Source organism: Rattus norvegicus, chromosome 16, assembly GCF_021556685.1.
Source record: "Rattus norvegicus strain SHRSP/BbbUtx chromosome 16, alternate assembly SHRSP_T2T, whole genome shotgun sequence".
NCBI classification, from domain to species: domain Eukaryota; kingdom Metazoa; phylum Chordata; class Mammalia; order Rodentia; family Muridae; genus Rattus; species Rattus norvegicus.
Window position 1 is genome coordinate 61,048,248 of NC_141549.1, and position 21,794 is coordinate 61,070,041.

At 36.5% G+C, this 21,794-nt stretch overlaps 1 protein-coding gene and 1 pseudogene; one reads left to right on the forward strand and one right to left on the reverse strand.

Moving 5' to 3' along the window:
- Window positions 1–21,794, forward strand: part of Erich1 (glutamate-rich 1) — a gene marked incomplete at its 5' end in the record, with an annotated part of 52,793,804 nt that overhangs the window by 30,177,688 nt on the left and 22,594,322 nt on the right.
- LOC120097637 (U4 spliceosomal RNA) lies at window positions 16,629–16,760 on the reverse strand (annotated as a pseudogene).

Consider the following 21,794-nt stretch of genomic DNA (forward strand, 5'->3'; position numbering starts at 1 on the left):
GGAAAGGACTGAAGGAGCTGAAGGGGATTACACACCTACAGGAAGAACAATATCAACCAACCAGACCACCCAGAGCTCTCAGGGACTAAACCACAAGCCGAAAAGTATATATGGAGGGCTCCAGAGCTCCAGATGCATATGTAGCAGAGGATGGCCTTATCTGGCTTCAATTGGGGGGGGGGGCGCTCCTGTGGAGCTTTGATGCCCCAGCATAGGGGGATACTAGAGCAATGAGGTGGGAATGGGTAGGTAGATGGAAGAGAACCCTCATAGAGGCAAAGGGGAGAGTAGAGAGGGGGGATAGATGGGGAATTTGTGGAGAGGAAACTGGTAAAAGAAGATATCATTTGAAGTGTAAATGAATAAAATAATGAAAAAATATTTTGGCAAAATATAGAAATGGTTTTCTTGTCTGTCTAGAAGCTGTATCCTGAAAGCTTTTTACATAGAAAGTTGAGTCCTGGTAAATCTGTGCCATCCCTTCTCAAAGGGTAAGATCTCTTTTAGAACTTCTTTTAGACTACATGTCCACAAACAGTTCTGTTAACCCTTATCAGGATTAGGTCTTTGCTGAAGACTTGAGAAGGACTGAATGTCTTCTCTATTCTAGTTATCACCAGAAGGCATCCAGCACACAATAACACACACATACACACAGACACACACACACGCACACACACACACATACACACACACACAACATACAAACACACAAACACACACACAAAACCACGTACACACACATACACAAATGTATACCCTGGCACACATACATATACACAAGATATACTCATACATACATATACACATCAACATACCTTTAACACAGACTAACATTTATACTAACATATATAGTAACATACATTATCACATACACATATTAATATACAAACTAAAATACACTCATAGACATGGACACATACACACAATATCATATGCACACATATATACACACTAACACACATGTACATATATCTACATATAATATTGTCTTGTGTTATGAAACATAAACATATGTGTATGTATAATTCCACAAACTCCACAAAGTTTCCTTATGAAGTGGAAATTTCTGGTTTTGTTGGAGACCAGTTGCGTCATGTGATGTTTTTCAGAGAACTGTCATATGAGAGGATGTGTTGCTTAAGCAGACACACAAGAGGGTATTTTGCTGAGGACAAACGCGTGGTGTTTTTCTGGAACCTGCCCAATAAAAGGGCATGTGATGTTTTCCTGGAACAGGCACTTCAGAAGACACGTGAGGCTTGGAAAGAGTATGGATGTAACCCAACAGACACTGGTGACACTCTGGCATTGGTTCACCTTGCTGTTTCTCACTGGACTTTGCTAAAGCTGGTCCTCACTGACAATGCTCTGGCATTTGTGTGCCTTGCTTTCTCCTCATAGAGAAACAAACCAAAGAACTTCTGGTGGTGTTCTGGCTGCTTCCTGTTGCTTTGGCAGAGTTGTGCCTATAGGGGGGCCTCACAGTTTCTTCTGGATCAAGCAGCTGCTGCTGATTTGTTTGGTGCTTTACTAGTGGACTGGCCTGCTCACAATGAAGATTGGAATCACCACAAAGAACTACTTCCAAACAGGTCCATTTCCCCACCATGTACTGTGGACCACCTTCCTCCCCTACCTTTGGTCAGTGGGCTATAAGAAGGTTGAATTGTTTAAGAACCTTTATTAAAGTAGGTTTTAAAAAAATATATGCATGTACCCTTCAGTTTCTATCAGTGTTGTTAGTTTGTTTGCAATAGAGGATTGTTACAGCAAAATTAAAGTCAGGAATTCATGTGTTTCAGAGTCTTATCTATTCTGTTTACACACACATATGCGCACGCATGCGCGCACACACACACACACACACACACACACACACACACACACACACACCCCTACCAACTTCATTAGGGAAGCACAGTGCAAAGTAAGAATTCAGGTGTGTTCAGAACTACATACCATCTATCCTATCAATACCAAGCTGGGTGACATAGACAAATAGCTTTGACAGGATGGTAGGACTCTATGTTTTGTTTATTTTATTTATTGTTGTTGTTGTTCTTTAAAGTAACTTGGAAGACTCCCTAAACTCAATTATTCAACTTGGTGAGAATGCTGTGAGCACCACTTTGGGATTATGTAAAGAATCGAGCCAGTGGAAGAGTTCTGAGTATAAATCCGAATATATGGTGCATGTGGTGATTGTACTCTGCAGGTTAGCATAAGGCCCAAGGCTGTAAAGTTTCTTGAACTGGCCCTGGGCATACATATTCTGCCCAGTTCTTTCTTCCTTCTCCAGTGTGCAGGTCTCTTCACTGATTGTCTCTCTATAAACATTATGGTCTTTGTTCTATGAATGTAGCAAAGGTTAAACAGATTGTAAACATAAATGCTGTTTCAAAAACCAGCTCATCTTTTTATCTTTCTATATCAACCTTGACCAAAATACATCCTTATCTTAAGAAAAATGTCTGGCAAGCAGAATCAAAATATTTTGTACTTCAACCTTTGTAATTGTAAATGCTTTGATGTTTTAGTACATTTTTCAGGTGTTTAAGAAGTTTGTTTTATTTTATTTTTTCTTTAGCTGTTTTTAACTTCATATATATTATATTTATATGTATATATGTATATATTTAATTTATATATGTCAATATCTCATTTTGGTATGATGAGTATTTTCATCTATCCTATTTTACGTGGTTCCCTCCACCCAACCAATGAACTGAATTCTGGGTCCACTGTGGTTGAATTAGCTTGAAGAAGTTGAAGAGGAGGGCTACCCCATAGGAAGATAAGCAGTCTCAACTACCTTGGACCAAAAAGATCTCTCAGACACTGAGTAACCAACTAGGCAACATACACTAGCTGGTATGAGTCCCAGACACATATATTCACCAAAACCTTGAGAGAATGGAGCCTATAGGTAGTGGGGAGGCCTGGCCAGATGGAGGAGTGAGGGGTGTGTGGAGGAGTGAGGGGGAGTGGGGGTGGAGGGGTGTGGTGGTAAGGGGTAGGGAATGGGATGGGGTGTCTCTTGGAGACAGAAGGGAGAAGGAATGGGATAGAGAACTGTCTGAGGGCAATGGCAGATCTGGAGGGGGAAAATGATGGTAACAAATATATTAAAGATAAATGTTTTTAAAAGGACTAAGGTAAAGGTCTTGAGGTTGTATCTGAAGCCTTTGGATCTTTTCTTAGTGGAATTTTATCAGAAATTGGCATTTCCAGCTAAGTTCTACTTGTTCCCAACAGCCTGGCAATTGACCCACAGTTCTCAAGGAAAAGGACATGATAAGTCAAAATAAAATGTAAATAACTGACCAAAGGAGAAATAATTGTCTGACAAAGAGGACCTTGTACTTTAATGCATCCTTGGATTAAACATATATACCATGTGAATTAAAACTCCACCTGCTGGTAGAGACTGGGTATAAGTAACTAATAATCACAAAATTATCTAACCACACCATTCCTTGAATATCGATAACACATAATAGGTCTTAAGTAACTACCCATTTGAATTGTTTTGGTTACTGGCTTGTTGGGGGGGGGGCTGAAGTTGATTGGATAGTAGGTAGGGAGAATCGAGGAGGAGTGGGAGAGGAAATATATATGATGTTGAGAAAGTCTTATTTTAAAAGACTTCTCTGAGCTAATAATACACCAACATATGATGTGAATTTCCAAAAAGAGGAGATCTAGTAATACAGTTCGCAGTTTAAAACTTCTAAGGAGGGGCTGGGGATTTGGCTCAGTGGTAGAGCGCTTGCCTAGGAAGCGCAAGGCCCTGGGTTCGGTCCCCAGCTCCGAAAAAAAAAAAAAAAAAAAACCAAAAAAAAAAAAAAAAAAAAAAAAAAACTTCTAAGGAACATGGTATCTTTTTTTTAACTTGAATTTACATTTCGAGTGTTATTCCCTTTCCCAGTTTACGGGTCAACATCCCCCTAATCCCTCCCCCTCCCCTTCTTTATGAGTGCTCCCCTCCCCATCCTCCCCCCATTGCCGCCCTCCCCCCAACAAGCACGTTCAGTCTTAGCAGGACCCAGGGCTTCCCCTTACACTGATGATCTTACTAGGATATTCAATGCTACCTATGAGGTCAGAGTCCAGGGTCAGTCCATGTATAGTCTTTAGGTAGTGGCTTAGTCCCTGGAAGCTCTGGTTGCTTGGCATTGTTGTACATATGGGGTCTCGAGCCCCTTCAAGCTCTTCCAGTTCTTTCTCTGATTCCTTCAACAGGGGACCTATTCTCAGTTCAGTGGTTTGCTGCCGGCATTCGCCTCTGTATTTGCTGTATTCTGGCTGTGTCTCTCAGGAGCGATCTACATCCGGCTCCTGTCGGTCTGCACTTCTTTGCTTCATCCATCTTGTCTAATTGGGTGGCTGTATATGTATGGGCCATATGTGGGACAGGCTCTGAATGGGTATTCCTTCTGTGTCTGTTTTAATCTTTGCCTCTCTATTCCCTGCCAAGAGTATTCTTGTTCCCCTTTTAAAGAAGGCGTGAAACATTCACATTTTGATCATCCGTCTTGAGTTTCATGTGTTCTAGGCATCTAGGGTAATTCAAGCATTTAGGCTAATAGCCACTTATCAATGAGTGCATACCATGTGTGTTTTTCTGTGATTGGGTTACCTCACTCAGGATGATATTTTCCAGTTCCGACCATTTGCCTACGAATTTCATAAACTCGTTGTTTTTGATAGCTGAGTAATATTCCATTGTGTAGATGTACCACATTTTCTGTATCCATTCCTCTGTTGAAGGGCATCTGGGTTCTTTCCAGCTTCTGGCTATTATAAATAAGGCTGCTATGAACATAGTGGAGCACGTGTCTTTTTTATATGTTGGGGCATCTTGTGGGTATATGCCCAAGAGAGGTATAGCTGGATCCTCAGGCAATTCAATGTCCAATTTTCTGAGGAACCTCCAGACTGATTTCCAGAACATGGTATCTTTTTCATTGAAAAATACTATAAAGAATATTGGTAGGAATTCTACATATTGATTGAACTATCAGCAAAATATTGATTTTAAATGTTATCACCACAATCCTTCACTAAGTATTTTACTAGTAAGTTTTATTAGTTCAGTGAGCATGGATACTTTGCCAAAATGTTTGTGTGTTATAGACCTATTATACAATTGAGGAATATGTAGGTAACTTCATTAAAATGAGGTAATGATTTTCCAAATCAGCACATACATAGAATTTATGATTTTTCCCTTTATTTAAATAAAATAAGTTACAGGTAGGATCTGATCATTTCGAAGAATAAAATAACTTTATTTCAACATTAAAATGTCGCATGCCTGCTTGTGTAGAAGCTTATCCTAGAAACAAGCAAACAAAACCGTTTGATAAAACCAGAAGTTATGGGGCGGGAACGAAGGTTCAGCGGATAAGAGCACTGACTGCTCTTTCAGAGGATCCATGTTCAATTCCCAGCACCCACATAGTAGCTCATACTGTCTATAATTCAAGTTCCAGCGGGATCCATTGCCCTCACAAGACATACATGCAGGAAATCCAATAAAGATAAAATAAAAATAAATAAACTATTAAAAACAAAAATAAAAATCTTTAACAAAAAGCTAGGTCAAGGAAGTTGGCTCACCAGGTAGAGTGCTTGTCACAGAAGTCTGCAGATTTAAATTCATATTTAAACGAGAAAAAGAAGGAGAGGACTGACTACACCGAGTTGTCCTTTGACCTCTCCATGTGCATTGTGACATGCATGTACACCAACGTCACACGCTCATCATACACACACATACTATTAAATAAAAATTATAAAAACAAAACTAGCATTTCTACACAAACCATATTAATAGGAATTATCATTGTTATGCAAATTATTATTCAGTAGATACCTAATAAAATCCGCCATCTTTGCTAACTAAAATAACTGTACTGTTATTTGAATTATAACATTTTATAAAGAAACTATAATACTAATAATTTAGGCAGGATATTTAAAGATTTTATGGAGAACTATAAATGATAATCAAAATATTTTGCAATCTGATATCAAATATGACAATCTGTGATGCTAGAGCCATTGTATTTAAAGCCAAAATATTCTAATTTATTTAGTAGACATTATACTTTGCAATAAGCTTATTTATGCTAAGAGCTATTTACATGTCTCTTTCACCAATGTTTGTTTTCCCTGTGTTTTTTCCTGTGATTTTTAAAGGAACTACTAATATATGGATTTCATGTTCCTTCTTTGTTATAGATATATATTATTATAAGAAATAAAAACTGCATTTAAGGGATCTATTTTCTAAATATTCATTTACAGAACAAGTAAAAGATAAGATTCTAGGCATTTTATTTCAGAAGGAACTTTAGGAGACAGAAACAGGGAAGTAGAAACCATAATAGTTTATTTTCATTGTGGATCTGGAATCTAGAAGATGTGTAATATAACTATGTCCTTGGTTTGTCAGGACAGAAAAGGTTATGAACTATTTTTAAGTTTGTAGGAACTTATATTTATTCTAATTACTGATACATGAAAACAAAAAAAGCTTACAGGTTAGATTGTTACTGACAAAGCAAAGGTGTAGGAAACCATAATGAAGGCATAAATATGAACTAGAGAGAATAAATGAGTATAGCAAATTATAGTTTGCAATTTTGACATACTAACAATAGTAATTATACTTTTGAAAAGGAATTATTACTTCTATTCCTATCTAAACATATGATATTCTTGGAGATCACATAACAAGGATAAAATTTTATTCTGAAAGCTGCCAAACATTGAGAGAAATTAAACAACCTAAATGAATGGAGATAAAGCAATTTTAGGGGATGAAAACCTTACTAACACACCAATTCTCTCAAAATATGTATGTGGATTCAATGCAACCTCAGCTATAAATTGAACACATAACAATGTGAATTTAATGAACAAATCAAAACTTTACTTAAAAATGTGTTATATTAAGCAAAGAAATCATTAACATCCTTGCTGTAGATCTAAAAGAAAACTAGAAGTGCATTGTCTGGGCAATGATATAGGTTAATATACTGGAGTCGAGAAATAACACACATATATAATTAGTTCCTTTTACAAAATATTTAAGACAATACAATATAGATAATAGAGTCCTTTTTTATGTTTATTCAGTTATTTGTGTGGGGTGTGTGCTTGGATAGAGGTCAGGGGATAACTTACAATGGTAAATTCTCTCCTTTCACCTCAGGGCTCTAGGAATAGAATTCTCATTGTCAATGAATACCTCTACCCACTGAGCCATTACCCAAAATCTTGTCAATAAATGATCCCCAAAACAAATATGTATCTATGAAAAGGTGGGTAATGTTAGGACTTTTTTCAATGACATCTATCATTATAGCATGCCTAAAATTAATTCAGAATAAGGTGTAAGGTATAAGGTATAGAGTATGTTATAAAACCTAAAATTGTAAAAAAGCATAAAACAGAACATTTAGAACAGGAAGAAATATTTTCAACTTTGTGGTATGTTATTATTTTGCGATGACAAAAAATTAAAGATAAAGAATATATTTGATTTCATTCAAAATAAAAGCTTTGTTCTTTGAATAACCTAGTCAATAACTTGGAAAGGTTAGGGGTGAGCAAAACCTTTGGAAAATATGTACCTAATGAGATTTCTATCAATCATACATAGAGAACACTATCAAACAATAACAGGGAACCTTTTATAAAATCAGCCAGATCCTTGAACAAATATTTAACAAGGAAAAAATATGTAGTTAATAGGAAAATGTGAAAATTATCATTTTTCATTAGGGAAATGCAAATTAACACCAAAACAAGGAGCCATGACAGACTCCATCTAATTATGAAAACTGATTTTCATATTTGCTCCCACATTAACATACAAAAGTGTTGTACAGAATGATTTCTGAGATAGCTTCGAGTAGAATGGCAACACCTTTTCAAACTCTGTCATTCTGAGCTATAACCTCTTTTATTAGAGAAATTGTTCTCCTCCTGGGGTCATGGTGGGATGCAAGGGACAAAATTAAAAGTGTTGTCAGAAGGATGGTGAGTTACTTGAAGAGAGTTTTCAAAAATTTTTTTCATCCTTTATTGTCAGAATTCTGAATGTCCAATAGGAGAGGGTGTGAATAATGAAGAGTTATCCAGAAACATGTGACATGCCATGGGCTCCCACCATTTACCTCCATCATCAGGCTGAGGAGCACAAAGAAGCCATCTTGATTTTCCATGATTCTTCACTGGATAACAGGCAAGGCATAGGAGAAGGCATCAGAACTCAAGAGTACTGTGCCAGTCAGAACATATGTCATTTTCCATGGCAGGATAGCTCCAAAGGCTATATAGGAATAGGATCATTTGGGTCTCTAAGATCAGGAGATCTGAAGCTAGGAGAGGGCTCAGTGGGTAAAGAGAGGATCAGTGTTTTGATTCCCAACACTTATATACGAATATAAGAGCAGTAGTACATTTCTCTAACACTAGTAGGGCACAGCGTCAGGAGAGACATGGATGTCAAGAGCTTGCTAGCCAGGCAGTCTATAGTCTGATACAGTAAGCTCCAGGCTCAGTGAGAGACCCTGTCTTACAATGTAAGGTGGACTGCAATTTAGGGAGGGAGACAAGTTGAATTGATGTGAACTTGTTGCCTGTAGGCACAACGGGCAGTATGTGCTTGCACAGATGCAGACACACATACACACACACACACACACACACACACACACACACACAAACAGAGAGAGAGAGAGAGAGAGAGAGAGAGAGAGAGAGAGAGAGAGAGAGAGAGAGACTAGTCAGCGGAAGTCCTTTGGCAGTTTGTTGCACCCTGGCAGTGAGCACTCTGAAGATGTCATGCTGTCATGCTCGTCATGTTGGCATCCCTGGGGACCATTAGCTCAACAGCACACTTCAGATGTTTAGTGCCCCATAAACTCTTGAATCTACGACTATCAAGAGACATAGTTTTAAATGTTGCAAAGGGAAAGTATGGGGAAACTTTCAAACTGCTAAGCAGTTGAAGATGCATTAAGAACTTAAGAACTTAAATCCTAAAGCAGTGGACAATGAGGAGGAAGTAGGTGCATGTCACTGTCTACGATTCTCGCGAAATATACTGTATTACTTAACTGTGACTGTAATACTCTAGCTTTGGTGATGAGAAATGATAATTATAAATTAGTACCACTTCTAAAATACAAATTGGCAGAATTCTTGCCTCTAAATTTTTATCCATGAGTTTAATGTTTCTAAAGACATTGGTAACTTTTAAACATAGCCAGACGAAAGCATCAATAATGTCTTTATATAAATACCCAGTCAACACCCCATCAATGTAGGAATCTCCACATAGCAGTTAGATAATGTATATTTCAGTCTTGTTCTGTCTATCACCTTCCTATTTCTCAGTAGTCTTATTTCTTGAGGGAATTGAGAGTTCCTTTAGTTCCCTTTGCTCTGTATTGCACTGATTGTATCCACGCAGTGTGGCTGAGTAACATGCTGTGTTTCTCTATTCTTGTAACTTAGTAGTTGTATCTAGATGTTTCACTGGTTTATGTTCAATAATGTTTGTTTTTTATTTAATAAATCACTGGTCCTGCTCCTGGTCCTGCCTCCCACAGAACTTCCCCATCCCCACCTCCTTCTCTGAGAGAGTGGAGGTACCTACTCCTCTGTACTCCCCCCGCTCCCCCCTCACATCAAGTCTTTGCAGGGCTAAGTGTTTGTTCTCTCACCGAGGCCACATAAGACAGCTGAGTTAGAACAGGTTCCACAGACAGGCAACAGCTTTAGGGACAGTCACCGTTCCAGCTGTTTGGAACCCACATGAAGACCAAGATACACATATCTGTTTTAGAGCCAGTGGTTTGCCAGACTGTGGTATTAACTGTGCCACCTGTACCCTACATTCTCTCAATACTTTAAACAAACTTTAAATACTACAGCTTTTTAAATGAATATGCCAGAAAAATATCTGGATTCCCATGTTTGAAAAAGTTAATAAATTAACAACTTGGCATTTACCCTTATAGCTTTGATATGCACTTTTGGAATCTGATACCTGCCCCCCCACAACCCCACCAGACCTCAATTCCTGCAGCTGTGGATGCCTTGCCCCATCACTTTCGTCTCCTTTAAAGTCTCCTGCAAGGCTTTAAGTCTGCACCATTTCAGGAAGACAGTCTGTGCCTTAATGAAAACCAATCATAAAATGAAGAATTCTGTCTATGGGATTTAATTAAAACAAGTAATATGAATCAATTAGAGTAAAACAATAAGGAAATATGATGCAAGGAAATATTTGTGCGGGAAAATAGATATTTCAGTGCTATAAGATTGGAGGAAATATGTTTGAGTATCTATAAACCACATGTATCAAGTACAGTTAAAGGATTTATGGCTTGAATATGCACTGCATCAGTATGACAACTCGAGGAAAAACAGCCCTCTATCCAGACTGAAGTATTTTTGCTGTTCAGTCTGCCATGGTAATGTATTTCATTTACTGCAGTATACTAGCATCAAATACCACTTTCTAAGTAAGTCCCGGGGAATCCTGTAACTTATTTGATTGTGAACAATATACAGCTTCACCTGTCCACAGTGCTTTAGTTATCTGTTCCTCATGGTAAGGTGCTGTGGGATACTCATGGTAGGCGCTCAGGGCATCTGAGTCCAGCTTGTTCATTTATAAAAACCAAAAGGTTTTAAAACCATACGCAATGTGACAGAGAAAAAAAAAAAACTAAAAACCACCAAACACTGACTTAAGCTCTAGTTAGAAAGCACACCATAACCCATATAAAAAAATGAAAACACAAATATTCTCTGTGAGTTAGCCACTATAGTAAAACAATAAATCACCTTTGAAATGGTGAAATGACTGTTCATAACAGCCTTATTCTATACTATGCTGGCATATGTCTCTCAGGTGGCATATTATTCTCCTGGATCATTCTGGATTAACAGACATCAGAATTCCAATTCTTTACTGCCAGCAAACTAGGTTTCTACTCTCAGAACTTGGAGGGAGGACCTATGTGAGAAGGAGAGAAAGACCACTAAGTGTTATTGCAGCCCTCTGTATGGTGTTCTAACAAGGAAAAGCTCATTAGAACACAGCAAGCAGTTCTAGCAGTGATCTCTGGGGAGATTTTCAAAGGATTTATTTGCACCAAAAAGTAACTGTGGGAGCTTTCTGTTCATTTGTCAGAAAAATTTACATAGCACAGAATTCCCAGAAACATAGAGAGGCACGGGAAGAGACAAACTTCATAGTACACCATTGCATTTAGACACTGCAGTAAAATCATCAACAAGTCACCTACTAAATATCTGTTGTGCACTTATGGTTTTAATAAAAATAAATAAGTCATGGTACCCATTTTTTCTTTTCTGATTTAACACTTTATTTGAATAGCAAAGTCTGTTTTAAGACTGTACCAGAATATTTTTAGATAGATAGGGTTGTTTTGATTTGCATTTCCCTGATACTAAGGATGTTGAACATTTCTTTAGGTGCTTTTTGGTCATTCGATATTCCTCAGCTGAGAATGTTTTGTTTAGCTCTGTACCCCATTTTTAATAGGGTTATTTGGCTCTCTGGAGTCTAACTTCTTGAGTTCTTTGTATATTTTGGATATTAGCCCTTTATCAGATGTAGGATTAATAAAGATCTTTTCCTAATCTGTTGGTTGCCGTTTTGTGTCCGTTGCCTTACAGAAGCTTTGCAGTTTTATGAGGTACCATTTGTCGATTCTTGATCTTAGAGTATAAGCCATGGGTATTTTGTTCAGTAAATTTTCTCCAGTGCCCATGCGTTTGAGACTCTTTCCCACTTTTTCTTCTATTAGTGTGAGTGTATCAGGTTTGATGTGGAGGTCCTTGATCCACTTGGACTTAACCTTTGTACAGGGTGATGAGAACGGATTGATTTGCATTCTCCTATGTCCTGAACTCCAGTTAAACCAGTGCAATTTGTTGAAAATGCTTTCTTCCTTCCATTGGATGGTTTTAACTCCTTTGTCGAAGAGCAAGTGACAATATGTGGGTGGGTTCATCTCTGGGTCTTCAATTCTGTTCCACTGTCTATCTGTCTGTCTCTGTACCAATATCATGCAATTTTTATGACTATTGCTCTGTAATACTGTTTGAAGTCATGGATGGTGATTCCCCCAGACGTTATTTTATTGTTGAATATAGTTTTAGCTATCCTGGGTTTTTTGTTATTCCAAATGAATTTGCAAATTACTCTTTCTATCTCTATAAAGAATAGAGTAAGAATTTTGATGGAAATTGCATTGAATCTGTAGATTGCTTTTGGCAAGATGACCATCTTTACTATATTAATCCTACAATCCATGAGCATGGAAGATCTTTCCATCTTCTGAGATCTTCCTCAATTCCTTTCTTCAGAGATTTGAAGTTCTTGTCATACAGATCTTTCACTTGTTTGGTTAAAGTCACACCAAGATATTTTATATCATTTGGGTCTCTTGTAAAGAGTGTCGTTTCCCTAATTTTTTTCTCAGCCTGTTTATCCTTTGAGTAGAGGAAGGCTACTGATTTGTTTTGAGTTAATTTTATACCCTGACACTTTGCTGAAGGTGTTTATCAGGTTTAGTAGTTCTCTGGTGGAACTTTTGTGGTCGCTTAAGTACACTATCATATCATCTACAAATAGTGATATTTTGATTTCTTCCTTTCCATTTTGTATCCCTTTGATCTCCTATCATTGTCTGATTGCTTTGGCTAGGACTTCGAGTACTATATTGAATAAGTAGGGAGAGAGTGGGCTGCCTTGTCTAGTCCCTGATTTTAGTGGGATTGCTTCAAGTTCCTCTCCATTTAGTTTGATGTTACCTACTGATTTGCTGTATATTGCTTTTACTATGTTTAGATATGGGCCTTGAATTCCTGAGTTTTCCAGGATTTATCATGAAGGGGTGTTGAATTTAGTCAAATGCTTTCTCAGCATCTAATGAAATGATTATGTGGTTCTTATCTTTGAGTTTGTTTATATAGTGGATTACATGGATGGATTTCTGTATATTAAACCATCCCTGCATCCCGGGGATGAAGCCTATTTGTTCATGATGGATGTTCATTTTGATGTGGTCTTGGATTCAATTTGCAAGAATTTAACTGAATATTTTTGCATCAATATTCATAAGGGAAATTGGTCTGAAGGTCTCTTTCTTTGTTGTATCTTTGTGTGATTTCGGTATAAGAGTAATTGTGACTTCATATAAGGAATTTGGTAGTGCTCCGTCTGTTTCTTTTTTGTGAAATAGTTTGGAAAGTATTGGTATGAGGTCTTCTATGAAGGTTTGATAGAATTCTGCACTAAACCCATCTGGTCCTGGACTATTTTTGTTTGGGAGACCTTTAATGACTGCTTCTATTTCTTTAGAGGTTATGGGGTTGTTTAGATGGTTTATTTGCTCCTGATTTAATGTTGGTACCTGGTATCTCTCTAGAAAATTGTACATTTCCTCCAGATTTTACAGTTTTGTTGAATATAGGCTTTTGTAGTAGGATCTGATGATTTTTTAAATTTCTTCATATTCTGTTGTTATGTCTCCCTTTTCATTTCTGATTTTGTTAATTTGGACACACTCTCTGTGACCTCTGGTTAGTCTGGCTAAGGGTTTATCTATCTTGTTGATTTTCTCAAGAACCAGCTGCTGGTTTTGTTGATTCTTTGTATAGTCCTTTTCGTTTCTACTTGGTTGATTTCAGCTCTGAGTTTGATTATTTCCTGCCTTCTACTCCTCTTCGGTTTATTTATTTCTTTTTGTTCTAGAGCTTTTAGGTGTGTTGTCAAGCAGGTGATATATGCTCTCTCCTGTTTCTTTCCGCAGGCACTCAGAGCTATGAGTTTTCCTCTTAGCACTGCTTTCATTGTTTCCCATCGGCTTGGGTATGTTGTATTTTCATTTTCATTAAATTCTAAGAAGTCTTTAATTTCTTTCTTTATTTCTTCCTTGACCAAGTTGTCATTGGGTAGAACATTGTTCAACTTCCATGGATATGTGGGCTTTCTGTCATTATTGTTGTTATTGAAGACCAGTCGTTGTCTGTGGTTGCATGGGATAATTTTTATCTTCCTTTATCTGTTGAGGCCTGTTTTGTGATTTATTATATGATCAATTTTTGACAAGGTTCCATGAGGAGCTGAGATGAAGGTATATCCTTTTGATTTAGAATGTAATGTTCTATAAATACCTGTTAAATCCATTTGGTTCATAATTCCTGTTCGTTTCTCTCCTTCCTTTGTTAACCCTCTTCTCTTGTGTTACTACTCCTATATATCTATATCCATGTCTATGTCTATGTCCATCTATATCTATCTGTATCATCTATATCTATCTATCTACCTATCTATCTATCTATCTATCTATCTATCTATCTATCTATCTATCTATCTACATTTTCTCAAAGAACCAGCTGCTGGTTCTACATAGATAGATAGATAGATAGATAGATAGATAGATAGATAGATAGATAGATAGATAGATAGATAGATAGATAGAGATAGAGATAAATATACCAAATTCACAAGAATTTGCTTGTTGTCTTAATGCATGATATCCTAGCTGACATAAAATAGATTTGTGGAGTTAGTACAACTTGTATTTTTGTGGCTAATGAAGTTGAACATTGTTCATGTTGGTTGGTATTTGGTCTTCATCTTTTGAGACTTCTGCTTATTTTATCAGTTTACCTATCTATTGGTTTCACAGCTTTCTTAGTTCTATTAAGTTTTTTAGCTCTTTCTATATCTAGATATTGCTTCTTCTATTACATGTATGATTAACAGCATTTTTCTCTTTCACTGTAGACTATACCTTCACTCAACTTGTATTCTTGGTTGTATACAAGCATTCTTGTGATTGCCCCCACTTTTATTGAAAATAGGTTCTTTCTCACATAATGTATCCCGATCATGTTCTGTCTTCCCTCTATTCTTCACAGTCCCTCCTCACCTCCCCTCCCATTTGGGTCCATACCCTTCCTTTCTCTCATTAGAAAACAAACAGGATTCTAAGAATATAATAATGAAGCAAAATAAAATGAGAGAAGAAAAACTAACATATTGAAATTGGAACTGAAATAACAAACAATTAATCCAATAATAAGAAAGGACACAAGAAAAGGCATAGCACAAGAAACATAGACCCATTCATTTTCACACTAAGGGATCCCATAAAAACGCTAAAGTGGAGTTATACTATATATGCCAAGGAACTGGAGAGACCCATGCAGGCTTTGATGCACAAGCCGTCTTAATCTCATGAGGTCTCTCCTGTCATCATTATCTCCTGAGAACTGAAACCCTATTCAGTAAGTCTTTGTCTATGCTTATTATATCTTTAAATGTTTTCCCCTCTAACAGTTTCAGAATTTCAGGATTTACATAACGATCTTTGATTCATTTGGGATTGATTCTTATATGGGGTGAGAAACATGGATCTAGTTTCACATTTTTACATTTGTATTCCAATTTTCTCAGAACCATTTGCTGAAGAAGCTACATTTCTCTACTGTATGATTTTGGTACATGTGTCAAAAATTGTGTGGCTAAGACTACATGGGTTTATACCTGGGTCCTCTGTTCAACTTTTACTGATGTGTATGTCTGTTTTTGTACAAGAACCATTCTGTTTTTGTTACTTACATTCTGTAGTAGAAACTGAAATCAGGAACAGTGGTAATTCCATAATTACTCTTTACTTTGGGTTGTTTTGCCTGCTCTGCCTGTTTGCGATTCCACATAAATTTTAATACTTTTAAATTATTATTTTGAAGAATAACATTGCAATGTTGATAAGGATTGCTTTGAATCTACGACTTGACTTTGATTAGATAGCCATTTTTACAATAATAGTTCTCAATTCAGGAACATGGACTATCTTCTCATTTTCTAGAGTATTTTTCAATTTCTTTCTTCGGTGTTTTAAAGTTTTTATTGTGTATGTCTTCTGCTTCCTTGGTGAGGTTTATTCCAATTTTGGTTAATTGTTTGGCTTGTTGAGAATATTATTAATAATATCATTTCCCTGATTTCTTTTACAATGCATTTGTGATTGTTATGAAAGTTACTGATTTTTGCATGTGAATTTGTGTCCTGTAATTTTGCTTCTGTGTTTATTGGCTTTAACCGTTTCCTGGTTGAACATTTAGGGTTTCTTATATACAGAACTGTATATCTGCAAATAAAGATTATGTGTTTATTTCCTTCTCATCTCTATCACTTTGGTTTCTTTCACGTGTCTTAAAGTGTAAGTCTTTAAGTTCTATATGGATTAAGAGTGAAATAGAGACTCTTGTCTTGCTGTACATTTTAGAGGAAATGATTTGCTATTTTAGCATATTTCACATAATGCTGGCTATTAGTTTCTCATACACAGCTTATATTACATTGAGATAGGTTCCTTCTATTCCTAGTCTCATTAGGGTTTTATCATAACTTAATGCTTGAGTTTTGCTAAAAGCCTATCCTGTATCTATCGTGATAATCATGTTCTCCTTGAATAAATTATGTGCAGTATTGCACTTACTGATTTTATGTTAAACTACACATGTTCTTTTTGGTTAGATTCCTAATTGGGTTTAAACCTAATTTATTGCAACATTTTATATCTGTATTCACCAGGGACATCGACATAAAGTCAAGTTTTTTCAATTAGCAATTATCATGCCTTGAATAAACCTCATTGACTATGATACTGCCACTGCACAAAGCTAAGGTTTTTTTTTCTTCATGTTTTTGTTATCATTCTGTCTATATCTATATTTACATTAGAGGAGTATTAGCATCATAAAGCATGGAGGATTCCTTCCCTTCCAGTTTTATGAAGTGGTAGTAGTGTTGGTTCATTTTAGTTGTGTGGTAGAATTCAATGATGACTCTATCTGGACATGGACCCTTCACTTGGGAAACTTCAAACTCATTGTTAGCTATAGGTCTATTTAAATTGTTTATTTTATTTAGAATTGACTTAGGTAGGCCATATGCCTCTACAGCTTCTTTTCCTCCTTAGATTTTCCCACTTTGTGAACTATAAGTGTGCAGGTTTTAATACATCAAATTGATTTTCTGAATTCCATTGATAGCTGTTGTAATGTCATTCCTTCCATATCTGATTTCATTCATTTGGGTCATTTTTTATATTTTCCCTGTTTGGATGAAGATTTGTTTATATTACACTTTTGATTAATGACGTTAGTTCTTAGTAATTTTTTGTTTCCATTTCACTACACATCGCTCCTTCTCGTTTTGTTCTGCTTTGTTCTCTATCTACTAATTTGAAGTTTTCCCTATCTTTTTTTTTTTCCGGAGCTGGGGACCGAACCCAGAGCCTTGCGCTTGCTAGGCGAGCGCTCTACCGCTGAGCTAAGTCCCTAACGCAGTTTCCCCTATCTTTTAGTGGCCATCTACTTTCAGGAGTGAAATTCAGGCAGGAAACGTTTCTTTGTCGATGATGCTGGAGCTGGTGGTTGCTATTTCATAAATTACATTTAGATTTATAAGCTTAAAATATCAATAATTTTTTCTCAACCTATGGGTATTGAGAAATCTACATAATATGTGGCTATTCTCTGCTTCAGATGAAGACACCATCCAGGTTTTGCCCAAGTTGGCATTTATCTCAAGGATTGAGCCATCTCATGTTTCACTCATATTACAGAATAAAATCTGATCCCTAAATGGCATTGTGTACTGGGCCTTCCTTTGTGTTGGCTGTTGATTGGGGGCCAGGCATAATTCTTGCTAAGTGTCCATAGAGCAGCTAATGGAATGACAGCTTTATTATATTAGTTATGAAACATGCTGCTCTTTTATCCAGGCAGATATATGCCCTTTATCTTCAAAGACTGTTGACTATACCAACATCTATGAAAAGGTTGTAACAAAGACAGCAAAACAAGTGTAAGTGTCAAGGCGCCTAGAGAATGGTTTTCAAACAAGTTATTGATTTCAGAGTAATGAGATGGGTTTCAGTACTCTTTACATAGAACTAGACCATCCAAAATAGGTGTCTCCTCTCTGTCACCACTGACAATGAAAATGCAGAACCAAAGGAATTCTGCCCCATGGACATATTAAGACTGATCCACCTAAACAGCATACCTATTGGTTCCACCTCCAGCTTACTGGATGCCACACCCTTTGCCTTACCCCATGTAACTCAATTCATTAACTAGATGAAGGCACTTCTAGAAATTTATCAAGGATGGCATATTAGATATAGGTTATACTTTAGCATTTTTAAACCTGAAAGTTCAAAAGATGATGTCAGAAGACATTTGGATTTGGAGTCAAGAAGAGCAAGCCTTACATACCTGGGTTATTCTCTAACCACTAAGTCATGTTTTTCCAAAACTCATAGTCATATTTATTTATTTATTTATTTATTTATTTATTTATTTATTTATTTACTTATTTATTTATTTTACCTTTTAGGGGTAAGTGCTTCTTCCTGCAAAAGCATATACTTCAGGAGTAGTGAAATCTAGACTTAACAAGGCAAGACCAAAGTATGATGTAACCTTTTCTAAATTCTTACATAGAATCAAAACCAATGACTTTCCTGCCCTTTGAGGGGAGACATGAGTAAAAACCATTATGCTCCTTGCCATATACTCATTATTATATTGTTAGTTATAGCTTTTAAGACAGCAACAGAAGGAATAGCATTGATTAGCATTTGTTAAGCAATAAATCTTGTCTTTTAAAAAAATTACTCCTGCAATTAAAATCATGCATCAGCAATTGTTCAGTAAAATATCAGGGGTTATTTTTAGTATAGGGCTCCTGAGAGACTAGGAAGTAGAAAAGTAGTTTCTGATGAATGGTAGAATACACTAGAGGAAGATTAGACTTTGTTCACCAGGAAGAATGAATTCTGCTTATCTCTGTGGGATTCTCAGTCCTACACCTGGAGTTACTGCTTCTCCCATTTACAAAGCACAAAAGTAGCAATGACCCTCCTCCCCGCTACACACATACCTGCATTAACCTAAAGGGGGTTTCAATGTAACCACCAAAGGCCACATTCAGCATAAATGGGAGAAAGTTGATAAACTTCGTAGATCACTAAGAGATGTCAGAAATACAATTTTATTGTAAACTTTAACCTATTTCACAAAATGGGGGGGGCAGGAAACTTGGAATATCTAGGAAATGAAATGCTATGCTGTGTGATATAAGTTTCTACTGTATACAACATAAAGGTATGTGTAGCAGGAACAGCAGAGCTGCTTCGCGCAGCTGCAAAAGCATCTCCTACAGAAGGACCTAATGGAGGACTGCCTGAGAGACCAAGGACTTCTGGAGCAGGCAATGCCAGCCAATCAGGAACTGACGTTTAGAAGAGATGCTTTCTTTGGACCAAAGGAGACATGGGTGGAGGGTATTAAAGGAGCTTGGAGCAGTGTTTGGAGAGCTTGCTGAGCTGATTCTCACCAACCCGTGGAGTCTGTCTTATCGCGAAACCCTAAGGTCAGGCAGCGAGTAGTCCAGGGCACAGGAAATAGGCATGGACAGATCTCAAATATAGTATATTCATTATACTATTATATGCACATTAAAAAAGTATAACTTTTTCGTGGAAATGGTGTATATTATAAAGATAATTCAAATGGAAAGTAATCAAAGATAGATCTTATAAAATTATTAGCATTATAGTTCTTCTAAAAATTATGCATATTTTGAATATATAAGAGAAAAAGTCATGTATATGTATATTTATATATATGAGAGTGAATGAATAATGTTTTATTATTTTCAAAGATAAAAACTGAGTTTTCGCCCGAATCTTAAAAATTAAACATTTTCCACGAAGCACATCTTCAATGTCCTCTAAGTGTTTATTGTAAGCATGTAAAATTTATTTTCTGTTATTTTATATTAAACGCATCCATATTTTATCTCTAGGGTAACAATCCATTTCCCAGGCAAATCTTAACAACATTTGAGCTACCTTGCATGGTTGTTATATGTCACAAGGAACTCTTATTCTAGTCTCGGACTAGAAGAAGCATCAAGACATTGTCCATGCTGTCTCAGAATGTTTACTGCATTCGTAGTTTTAAGTTTCACATCTTCTTAAGCAAAGAATCACTCAGATCTTACAGTTCTGCCTGTTCCCCTCCTAGTTAGTAGGTGCACTATCTTCCCTGCTTGGAGTGCTAACTGTAGCTATTCCTCTAATTTTTTGGAAGTCTTTTATCTGGTTCTTACTATATTTTTTTTACTTCAGTAATTGCTCAGACTTTTGCCTTTATTCCACACATGGATTTTGACTAATGCCCATGCCTTTGTAATGGAAAGCATCCTTTTTGAGTTTTTCCTCAGTGTCAAAACATGTGGATTTTATTAAAGGAAGAGAAAATCAGAAGGCCAGAAACAGGGCAGGAATATAGCATGATTTCTTAAACTGTTATCCCCGAATTTAGCTTGTCAGACCCATGCTTCTGGAAGACAAATTACTGCCTCCAATGTATGGTTTGAGCTTTCCCACTATGGGCTGGTCTTGTCACAAACCAAGTCCATGAGGAAGGAGGTAAAGTACTTCACCAGGTAGGCTCGGTCTAAGAGTAGTCTGGGATACCCAGTCATCAAGAGCCTAGATAGCCTGCAGCCTGTGAAAGGACAATTTTACCTAATGCTTTTGCTCTAGCAGAAGAGATACCCTTGGTCCTGACTAGCTCACTGATACAAAAACCTACAGAAATTTATTATTTCACATTCTCTGTTTTCCTTTTCATCTACATAGCCAGAATATAAAAATTCAAATTAAGACTGCCCTTCTGAGGTGCTCTAAAGAGGTATAGCTTGATCTAAAGCCAAACATGGGTTGCTAAAGATGTTTTGTTGTTAGTTATTTGGGTTTTGTTTGTTTGTTTTTCAGAGAGGATACGAAGAGTGCAATCCAGATAGTTTTTAAAACAAATCACCAGTGTATCTATTAAATTTTAAAGAGTGCATTCATGGGAAAAACGTATCCTAAATTTTTTAGCAGTGGCAGTGTATAAAATGTCATCTGGCCCATCTTTTAGAAGACAAATCAGAATCACCAGCAAATGTTTTCATACTGTGTGAGTTTTCCTATTTTAATAAACCAGAATCAGAAGGGTTCAGCTAATAAACTACTTATAATGATGCTAAGAATAGGAAGCTATGGTGTGCTTGAACACAGATAATACAGAAAAGAAGTGAAAAATCCACACTCTTAAAAATTGTCTTTAAATAGAATCCACACAGAAATTTCCACCACTTTTATGAAAACTAGTGCAGTAGAGGGAAAGAGTAAAACACAAATCTTTGTATGACTACATGAAATTTTCTTCTACATTTATATCCTTTCCATATCCTAGAGTTCAGAATAGGACTACACTTTTTCTGTATCCAATTCCATGTAAACCATTAACTTTCTAATGTCATTCCCATTGTGAATAGACAGAAATCAATCTAGTCTCAAATTAAATATCATTAATAGTACTAAAAATATCACTAACCGAAAAGCCAAACATTGGCATTTTCCTAAGTCTAAAATGCACAATAAAATAAACTGGAACTTCCTTAATAAATTATGAAATCTTACTAAATCTAATAAAATATTTTATGTGTCTTTCAAAGCTTCAATGTCATTTGCTATAAGAGAAGAACTTCAAGGTTTTTCACTAGAATGTTGGTTGTTAATCTGGGCAGCTTGGTAGTTTGTCCTTTGTGAATCATTCCAAGTTTTATAGATTTGAGGGAAAAATCTGTGTTC